The 11,558-nt window shown below is 42.4% G+C and overlaps 1 pseudogene; it reads left to right on the forward strand.

The window, feature by feature from the left end:
• LOC123649511 overlaps positions 1-10,932 on the forward strand; it is a 44,594-nt pseudogene extending 33,662 nt beyond the window's left edge.
• The last annotated feature ends 626 nt before the right edge of the window (positions 10,933-11,558 follow it).

Consider the following 11,558-nt stretch of genomic DNA (forward strand, 5'->3'; position numbering starts at 1 on the left):
GGTATTGAATCCACCAAAAATGTTTAAATGTTAAACACTCATTGTGTGTATGAGTGAGTATGTGTCTGTATGTATGTGTGTCTGCACTCATGCATGTTTATCTTCAATTCTCAATTTTCTTAGGCAAAAAGTAACCCTATGCTTATGCATATGAAATAATATATTATATCTTATCTCTTACTATGTTATGACTATCTTTACTACGGAGACAAAGCAAATAAACTGTACTTTTAAACTGGAGTCTATTTTGATAGCCAGAGTAAAAATGAAATTTGTTTCTTTTTCTGTCCCAAAATTATAGACGCATTTGTTTGCCTGATGAAAAATAATTATTTAAATTTTAGGCATTAATTATTTGTCTCATTAGAGAGAAAATCAGAGGAAGTATCAATGATAACTCAGATTTAATGAAAATACAAAAAAATTGTAAGGCTAAATTAGTTAGATCTACCTGGAAAATGGTGGTATTTAGATGAGAAAATCATGCAGTTTTCTTTCACAGAAAGAAAAAAAACTATATATGTTTTTCTGTATATGCTAGACTTTTTTTTTAAAGTTAGAGGAAGATGATTTCAGGACTTCCAGGCTGGATGCTTGAGAAGATAACACTTGGAGAGTTCCATTCTTTTCCAAGGTTAGTTTCTCTCTCAGCCTTATTGTTTTTACTTCCTCAGATGCTGTTGAAATCCTGTGTAGTTTAATGCTTTCTTCTCTCACATTAAGTCAGTTATGCATCTCACTTGTAGGTGTGAAAGCAGTCTATCAATATACTTCTTAGGCGATTCTAATTTAATAAATGATATCTCAAGTAGAAGGAAAAGGCTGAAGTTGCATAGCTGATTTCATTAGTGTGTCTTATGGGAGGTAGGCATATATTAAAAAGAAAATGTTGGCAGAAGTGACACTTTATCACTAAAAATTTTTAAAAGATACCAGTCTCTCTGAGAAATAATAAATTGCTCCAATTAAATTTTTAGAGCTTCTGATATTAGGTTTTTTTTTTTTTTTTTCAAAACCTAGGATTCAGACAACTGAAGAGGGACAGGAAGGAAAACAGGAGAAGAGTTTCAAGCAAGTTAGAGGATGGCTCTGAAAGGGGATGGGGTTGTGGAGAAACTCTGCTCTCTCCTATCTCTTGCCCAGTAGTTTTCTTGTTACCTCCATATTTAACGTATGGGATTCCCCAGTGTGGAAACAGACATGCTCAATACTCCTACTCCTTAGCTATGTTGAGGTTATTACAGATTCACTAAGCTAGCAGGAACATGACTAAACTTCTGGCTTTGAGACTCTGCCTGCTTCCTCTTGAGACCTTAGGTAGACAGCTTGATAGAAATTGCAGCCCCAAGCAATGATTGCCCTCAGCTATTTTCAGCTGTCTTACATGCACAAAGATTCATGCTCTAGCTTGCTGTTTCATACAGTGATGCTGACTTTGGTCACTGTAATCTCAAGAGGGGCATCTTAATTCCCAATTACGCCACAGAAAATGACCTCCTGGCCACTTTTTTCGTCCTCAGGTCTTGCTGTCCAGCTGGCCTCAGGCATTAGGCCTACCTTGTTGAGCTTGTTTATTTCTGGTCTGTTAGGATTTTGATCTTATTTTATAGTGTGGTCTTGTGCTTTTATAAAATAATAAGTTTTCTATTTTTGAGGAGAAATTTTAAAGCCCACTTCAACAACATCTGGACTTAAAGTCTTATATGTCTTTATGATAGATAACTACAAGTAAGTTTATTTTTTTCTTTTTCTCTTGGAAATGTCTTTCAATTTGGAAAGACTATCAGGTGCACCTACCTTTAATTTGTTTACTATCTGTAAGATAGTCTCAGGGCAAAATGACTTATTAAAACTGGGCTCTTTCCATTTTAAAAGAAACTGAACATAGTCTGTAATACTATAAATAATTCTAAAAATATTACATTTCTCTATTAAGTTTGTTTTCCACAACATTAATAGTATTAAGAGTCAGTGGTTAGCCATTTTCACAATTAAACATGCCCTGTGGCAAACACTGCTTGTTTCATTCTGCTTTTCCTTTAATAAAAGAATTATAACATAGTTTTGGGTACCAATATGCTCAGGTAGAAAACTACACCTACAGGCATCCTTGCAGGTAGTGGTGGCCATGTGACAAAGTTCTAAACATTGAGATATAAGCACAAATCTCCTGAGTAAGGCTTCTGAGAAGGCTATTTTTTCCCTGATATAAGGAAAAGATTTATCAACCACCTTTGCCATTTACCCTTTTCCCTTTTTTATGTCTAATACAGAGGCTCAATGCCTGTAGTGTAGCTACCATCTTATAACCATGGGGATAAAAGGCTCAGGCTAAGAATAGTGGAAAAGAAAGATAAAAGGAGTCTGGGACATTGAGCAGCAATTCTAGTCCTGTAATACCTACCTTCCAACTACTTGTAACATGAGAAAGACAAAGTTAATTATCCATCTGTACCACTGTTTGCTTTTTTGTCAGGTTTCTATTATAAGCAGCTGAATTCTATCCTAATTGGTCTATGCTTTTATTATAATCCACTGCTATAGGGCCAACCTTTCATTCAAGAACCTTTCTTCATGTGCGGCTTTTGTATATATATACACACATATATAAATGTATAATTACAATGAGAATGCCCATTTTATGTATAATTACAGGTACTATTAAAATGGTTGGATACATTTGAATTTTATAAATATTTTTATTCAGGATATAGATGCCAATAGTAATAGGGAAAAAAAATAATCTTTAAAATATGTGTACTTTCTTTACCTTTTATAGCATTACATCAGAGAATGAGGTTTTGGTGGACAAAGAGACAAACCCACAGATCTCTCTTTCAGACAGGACTTGCTAGAGGAGCTCCAAGATGGCGAAGTAGAGACACCACCACCCAGAGTGTCTCAGTAAGAAGGAGAAGTTTTAGATGAAAGAGAAAAAAAAAAAAAAAGACAGAAAAACAGAGATCAGATGAGTGTCTGAAGGAAGGGTGACAGAACTTTCAGGAGACTCCATGGGAAGGGTTGCAGAGAATAATTGGGAGAAGAAAGATATTGGTGGAGAACAATCCCCAAGAGGCTCAGAGACCAGCAAGAAGGGTAGGTAGAGTGGTTAATTTCTCCCTCCCTTGTTTCTTGGACAGTTGGTGGGCTCCCAAGCTGCTGGAGAGACCTTCTGTCCACACGAGCCCATCAACTGCTGCTTCCAGTGAAATGGGATCTTTGTACAGAGAGGGCACCAGGTTCCAAGCCACTTGAAGCACCTCCCACCCCACAGACAAGAGCCGGATGGCAGGCGCCATATCACTTCTCTACCTACCATGTGCCTTTGTCCTCCCCAGGGGACTTCAGTTCCCCAGGTCCCATCTTCTTTGTCTCCACACAGATATTTTTAAACTCTGGCCTAGACTGCAGGATCCACAGGAGTCCAGTGGATCATTGGTGATCTGCATTACTCCAGAGCATGATCACCCTGGGCAGACTGCCTCCTGGAGAGAGAGGGTCGGAGATGACCAGAGTCCTGACTTTCCTCCAACCAGACTCTTTTTCTCCTCTTCCCCTCCCCCACCTCTTGCTAGGTCAATCAGAAGGAGAAAAGAAAGGAATCTAATAAGGCTAATACTCAGTAATGAAAAATGAGAAATTACAACTGATACCATGGAAATACAAGCTATCATCTCTGAATATTGTAAAAATATCTATGCACATAAACTTGAAAACATGGAGGAAATGGACAAATTTTAGAAACACATAGCCTCCCTAGGCTCAATCAGGAAGAAATAGAATTTCTGAACAAACCACTATCAAGAAACAAAATTGAAGCAGCAATAAAAACCCTTCCAAACAGTAATAACAACAACAAAAAAAATCCAGACCAGATGAGTTCACAGACAAATTTTTTGAGACCTACAAAGAAGAACTCTTACTATCCTGCAGGAATTATTTTATAACGTTGAGAAGGAAGGAATTCCCGCACCCCAATACATTCTATGAAGCCAACATCACCTTGATACCAAAGCCAGGAAAGAATGCAACACAAAAAGAAAACTACAAACCAAAGTCTCTTATGAATATAGGTGCAAAAATTCCAAATAAAATCCTAGAAAACAATTCAGCTGCTCATCAAAAATAATAATAATAATAATAATCCATCATGACCAAGTGGACTTCATCCCAGAGATGCAGTGATGGTTCAACATACTCAAATCTGCAAATGTAACTCACTACATAAATAGAAGTAAAAACAGAGACCATACGATCATCTCAACAGACGCAGAAAAAGCATTTGAGAAGATTCATCACCCTTTTGTGATAAGAACACTTAACAAAATGGGCATAATTGGGACTTGTCTCCAAATGATAAAAGCCACTTATGACAAACCCACAACCAACATCATACTGACTGGGGAAAAATTGAAAGCATTCCTGCTTAGAACTGGAACCAGATAAGGTTGTCTCTACCACCACTTCCATTCAACATAGTGCTGGAAGTCCCAGCCAGAACAATGAGACAAGAGAAGGAAATCAAAGGCAACCAAATGGAGAAAGAAGAGGACAAACTATTGCTCTTCACTAACAATATTATCTTATGTTTAGAAAACCACAGAGATTCTGCTAACAGACTACTAGAATTTGTAAATAAATTCAGCAATATCTCAGGTTACAAAATCAGTGTACACAAATCAGAAGCATTCCAATATGCCAACAGTCAAGCTGAGAATCAAAGACTTGATATCTTTCAAAATAGTGACAAAGATAATAAAATAAACAGGAATGTATTTAATTAAGAAGATGAAAGATCTCTACAGGGAGAGCTATGCAACACTGTGGAAGGAAATAGCAGAGGACATAAACAGATGGGAAAACATACCATGCTCATGGATTGGAAGAATCAATATTGTTAAAATGTCTATGCTATCCAAAGGGATCTACAGATTCAATGCAATCCTTATTAAAACACCAACATAATTTTTTGCAGATCTAGAAAAAAATAATTATTTTTTTTCCATATCCTTATATTGAAACAGAGAAGCCCCTGTATAGCCAAAGCAACCTTAACCAAAAAGAACAAATTGTGAAGCATCAGTTTACCAGACATCAAGCTATACTACAAGGCTATAGTAACTAAAGCAGCATGGTACTGGCACAAGAACAGAGACATAGAAAAATGGCACAGGACTGAGAACCCACATATAAAACCATCCTCGTATAGCCGTCTATATGAGGAAAATATACACTGGAGAAAAGAATCCTTATTCAATAAGTGGTGCTGGGAAAATTGGAGAACCACATGTAGAAGACTGAAACAGGGTCTGCACCTCTTTCCATTCTCAAAAATCAACTCACAATGAATAACAGACTTAAACCTAGGGCATGAATCTATAAGAATTCTAGAATAAAATGTTGGAAAAAACTCTTATACACATCAGCCTAGGGAGAGAATTTGTGAAGAAGATCCTAAAAGGAACCACAGCAACAACAAAAATAAATAAATGGGACCTGGTCAAATTACAAAGCCAAGAATACAATCATTAGAGTGAATAGACAACCTACAGATTGGGAGAAAATATTTGCATTCTATATATCTGATAAAGGGCCAACAATTTATAAAGAACTTAAGCAAATCAGCAAAAATAAAAAAAAAATCAAACAATCTCATTAAAAAGTGGGCAAAAGACATAGAATGGAAACTTTTTAAAAGAAGATAGACTAGTGGCCAAGAAACATATGAAAAAATGCTCAGCGTATCTAATCATCAAGGAAATGCAAATCAAAACCACCATGACATATCACTTAACTCCAGTGAGAATGGCTTTTATGAAAAAGTCCTAAAACAACAAATGTTGCCATGGAAGTGGAGAGATAGGAACATTCATACACTGTTGGTGGGACTACAAACTAGTACAACCTCTATGGAAATTAATATGAAGATAGCTCAATAAAGTAAAAGTAGAACTACCATTTTATCCAGCCATTTACCCAAAGGAAAAAAAAGACATTCTATAAAAAAGATACCTGCACTCGAATGTTTATAACAGCACAGTTCACAATTGCAAAGATGTGGAAATAACCCAAGTGCCCATCAATACGTCGATGTATTAATAAAATGTGGTATGTGTATACCATGAAGTACTACTCATCCATAAAAAGATGGTGAATTAATACCTCTTGCATTAACCTGGATGGAACTGGAGACCATTCTTCTAAGTGAAGTATCACAAGAATGGAAAAACAAACACCATGCATACTCACCACTAAATTGGAACTAATCAATCAACACTTATGTGCACATATGGAAATAACATTCATTGTAAATCAAGCAGGTGGGTGGCAGGGAGGAGGGAATGTATAAATTCATACCTATCTAGGGTGTAATGCACACTATCTGAGGTATGGGCACATTTATAACTTTGACTCAAATGGTACAAAAGCAATTTATGTCACCAAAACCTTTGTACCCCTGTAATAGTCTGAAATTTTTTAAAAAGACAGGATTAACTCACAGTTTATGGGAGCAGACAGCACACACTCTCCAGCTGCGAGGTCCTTCAAGGACTGCCTCAACTATAGAGATCCCGTTGCCTAGGACAGCTCACATCTAGTGAGCGAGGGAGAAGTTGTATACAGTACAGACTTTTTGGGTCGACGCAGGACAATCTTATGGGCTCCTCATCAAATGGATCAAGTAATTTGAGAGTTTCAGTTGCAGCTTGAAGTTTTCCTCTGCCTGATACCTTTTATTCCTTCTTCCTTCCATGAGTATTAAGCCCTAATAATTATCTTACACCTTAAACTCCATCACAAGATCTGCTTTCAGAGAACCCAGCTTGTACTACTTGGTGTTGGAGTGGTCCAAGAAAGCAGGTGATAAGATGGAATTTTAGAGCTGTATACTTCACCACCTGGCTGGCAATGAGGACACTCTGAGTAGTGATGGATGGAGCATAGGGAGCCACTGGCACAGTGTGGCCGTCCAATTGTTAAAACTCTCAGCAAGGATGAATTGGGAAGCTATTCCGTGGAAGACAGTGCACTAGCCCACATGATATGTTAGATATTTGACATTTAGTATATGGTGGCTATAAGAATAAGAGATTGGATGGCTATTGCTAAGCACTTGGCCCTCTACTGAAAGACAGAGGAACTTAGGCTGAGAAACAGGCAACTGAAATCTAAGTGTTAAAGCCAGATGTATCTTTGATTGCATACAGGTATCTTGTGTTGCATACAGTGAAGCCATCTTCTCTAGTAGGGGGACAGAGGGCAGAGAATGGCAAACACAAAAATGGATAGGACATACTTTTCTTGCTTGGGAGCATTCACCCAAGAGACAAGATTTAACATCTCTGGCAAAACTCTAGAAAATGGTGTTAATTCATTACTAAGGTGGCTGTTAGACACATTCAAAGAAAGATGCTAAATTTCACTGAGTGAATTGAAATGCCAGAATTGCCATGGCAAGCAGCAAAAGATGGGATTAAAAACTTTGGGAAATAAGACATGTTGAAGGACTACACTACATATGGCCAGAGACATATTACATAATTATGACCCACAGAAAAGTTCGGAGGCCACATCATTTACGCAGTTCATGAGAAATGTTATTATAGAGAGGCACCAGCATCAATTAAATAATTGAGTGATGGTTTTTCTCTGTAGTTCAGAGGGAACTGGACTATGTAAGATGGGCAACAGTTCTAGTGTTCACACTGAAAGGTCTATGTCCCAGGAAACCTTTAGCTCTGGAAAATCCCAGATAGTTGGTCACCCAAATTGATACTAGAGACTGTTACAAAACTTAGGTTCAATATAGCATGGGAATGAGAGAACCCTGAAACAATTGAGGACAAGTAGATGCATTTACCTTCTAGAAGTCAGGGAGGTCACAATTATTGCAACAACCCACAATGTCAAAACAGCAGCCAAAAAGTTCTAACCAACAGAGAGTTATGCGGATGTTTGATAAATGTAGTATTCCTTGAGGCAAAATAGATGGGTAGCTGACAAGGGTAATACTGAGCAGGAAAATATCAAGGTTGGATGACTGGGAGGCTGAAGGTTGTTCCCCTGATACAAATTTATGATTTCTTGTCTGGTTTCCACAACTGAGCTCTTTGACCATCTTAGAATCCATCAAATAAAGAGGTACTTGGGTACTTAGGAGGAATCACCCTACCATAATGTGACAAGTATACAAGGTAATTATTCTTCCAGTAATTCTCTAAAAGGGATTTATAGCCATTTAGCAGATAACTGTGCACTGAGCAATAGGGAAATATTCAGACATTATGAGGATGGGTGGTCACTGGAACTTAGAGGACATTGTTAGCCAGAGACCTGGAGCATTCATTGTCATAGCACCTTTAGAGTACATGAGGCAGAGGGAATAAATGGAGTCCTGACCAAGATCTGGCTTATAGTGTACACCTTCGGTGCATAAAGGCATCTGGTGGTCATTTTCCTGATTTCCAAATATATAATTGGGACTGATATATTTGGCAGTTGACACAATGCTCACTTTGGGTTCTTAGTCTATAGGGCAAAGGCTATCATAATGGGTCAAGTGTAAGCTTTTGCAATTACAAACATGATAGTAAATAAAACATGATAGTAAATCAAAGCCATTATCACATCTTGGGCAATAGGCTTGGCAGAGATTATTGCATCCTTAAGAACTCAGAGGATTTAGGGAGAGTGATCTCTGCCGTATCTCCATTTGACTCAATAGTGTGATCCCTACAGAAAAACAGATATATCCTGGAGGATGATTGTAATCTATTAAAGAGTCGACCAATTATAACCTTGACTCCAGCCATTGTGCCAGATGTGATTCTTTTGTTAGAACAGGTTAAGAAATCGCCAAATACACAGTATGCAGCAAACAACTTGGCAACTGAACAAGAGTGCACCAGGCCGAGGATGCCATTCAAAGTGCCAATTTCTCTCTCAGTATTCTCCCCATTCTATATGAGGCTGGGAGCTCCTCAAGCCATCACTGGCAGCTTCGGCAGAAGCTGGAGGGTCTCCTGAGACAGGTGGGTGAAGTCTGCCGCCAGGAAATCCAGGACTTCACTCAGGCCACACTGGACGCAACAAGGAGCCTCTGCCCACAGATACTGCAGGGATCTGGCTGGAGGGAGCAGCTAGAGGGAGTCCTGGTGGGCTCAAGGGGCTTCCCAGAGTTGCTGCCAGAACAGCTGCTGCAAAATGCGTTCACTAGGCTCAGGGATATGCGGCTGTCAGTCACGGGGACCTTGGCAGAGAACATTGTGGCTCAGGCTCCGGCCACAATGAGTGCAGCCCGGGACCGACTGGTGGAGAGTCTGGCTCACAGGCAACAGTGGTGATGCCCTCTGCCCTGCCCACGCTGGATGGGGGTGAGCCCAGCCCCCTTGGGCCTGGGGAATTGGAAGGTCTCTTCTTCCCAGAGGAGAAGGCGGAGGAGAAGGATGGCAGTCCTCAGAAATGGCCTGAACCCAGCCACTATCTTCCACCCGCCTCATCCACCCACAGCGCTGCTGAGGACCCGGAGCCCGAGCTGACGGCTCCGGGGAAGATGCGGAGCCTCAGGCGGGGCCGTCCGCGCGCGGCTCTCCGAGCCCTGCCGCCCCCGGCCCCCGGCCCGCTGCCCCGCATGGACCCGCCACCGCCGGACAGCCCTGCGCCATCCGCCCCGCCCCGCAGCCAGCGCCACCACCGCCCGCCGCCGGGGGCCCGCAGGTGCCGGCAGCCTCGCCGCGGGACGGGAACGGGCTCCGCGCTCGCGGGGACGAGGGCGTGGAGGGATTCTTCTCCAAAAGGCTGATCCAGCAGGGTTTCCTCTGGGCCCCCGAGGAGGACCTGGCCACTGAGGGGGCTGCCACTCTAGTGTCACGAAAGAAGCTGGGCACCCTCTTTGCCTTCAAGAAACCTCGTTCAACACGGGCTCCACGCCCGATCTAGAGACCAGCCCTGTGGCAGCTCCCCGCACCTGAAAAACCACACTTGGCGACCCGCTGCGGCCACCAACCCGTCCCAGCCGTGGCGAGGAATCTGGTGGGGCTGAGGGGGCATCAGCAGCCCTGACTGCCCGCAGGAGCCGGCCTCGCCACACAGGGGAGAGCAAGGCCTACTCCACGATCCCGCTACCTGCGGAGGAGGAGGAGGCAACACTGGGTGCCAGACCCGACAGCTGCGGCCCCTGGAGCGGGGAGCGACGGAGCCGGCTCCATCCTTTGAGCAGCGGGTGCAAGTGATGCTGCAGGGGATAGGAGGGAGCCGAGGCAGCGGGGGTGCCGAAGGCAAGAGGAAGCAAAGGGAAGATTGCGAGATCAAGAAAGCTGGCTCAGACGGTGACATCCTGGACAGTTCCACGGAGACCCCTCCCATCTCGATCAAGTCCCGTCCCCACTCTGTGTCTGCCGACCCCTCGTGTAGACCTGGCCCGGGGCACCAGGGTCCTGAGTCCATCAGCTGGAAGGCACTGGGGCAGCAGTTGAACGCAGAGCTCAGGGGCCGTGGTTGGGGCCAACAGGATGGTCCAGGCCCCCCCCCCCTTTACAAAGCCCCAGAAGAGCCAGCCCCTCCCCAGACAGCCTGGACCTCCCGGAAGAGCCTATTTGGGTCCCAGGAATGAAGGTGGCCAGCTAAGGCCGCGGCCTCTCTCGGCTGGGGGACGAGCAGTGTCTGTGCATGAGGACCAGCTCCAGGCCCCTGCTGAACGGCCCCTGCGGCTACAGCGTTCCCCTGTCCTCAAACGCAGGCCGAAGCTCGAGGCACCCCCGTCCCCAAGCCTCGGATCTGGCCTTGGAACAGAGCCTCTGCCCCAGAGCCCGCAGAGCCCTCCAGCCCTGAGCGGAGCCCACCCTCCCCGGCCACAGACCAAAGAGACGGCGGCCCCAACCCCTGATCCTCTTCTCCTGCTGCATGAGATTATTTTATTAAAAAACCCAAAGGTTTTCCCCAATGCTATGTTAATCTCCTGCCTCTGTGGTAATAGAGGACAAAGTGATCTGGACTGTGTGAATATTTTCCAGAATATCATTTGTTCTCATACTGATGACAATGTATTGATTATTATGAACAAGAATTGGACACACTAGAGCTCTTGGTAGGTCACCTGTATTCTAGAGATGGGGAGATAAATCCTGTGAAAACTAAGGGTCTGTTATACACATAAAATTTTTAAGGATCCAGTGTTCAGGGGCATGCCAAGAAATAATGTCCAATGTAAAAGAAAAATAATTGCACCTTGTGCTACCTACCATAACGAAGGAAGCACAGTTTCCTGTGGGCCTTCTCAGATTCCACAGACAGCAAATTTCATACCTAAGTATAATCTATCTTGTTCACCGATGTATCTCCTCTGACCTGAACAACTCTGGTTCCAAGGTAGGCAGCAAATAATTTTTTGAATGCATAGATCAATGTATAAAACTGTCTGGGACATATCCATGTTTCTACATTTCCACAGCGTCACTCAAGTCCAAGGATATGTCACCTCACATCAACAACAGGCACAACTCCTTAACTTGAATTCTTCTTTCTTTCTTCCTTCAACATCTAAATTCATTTCCTACAAT

This window comes from Lemur catta, chromosome 1 (assembly GCF_020740605.2).
Source record: "Lemur catta isolate mLemCat1 chromosome 1, mLemCat1.pri, whole genome shotgun sequence".
NCBI classification, from domain to species: domain Eukaryota; kingdom Metazoa; phylum Chordata; class Mammalia; order Primates; family Lemuridae; genus Lemur; species Lemur catta.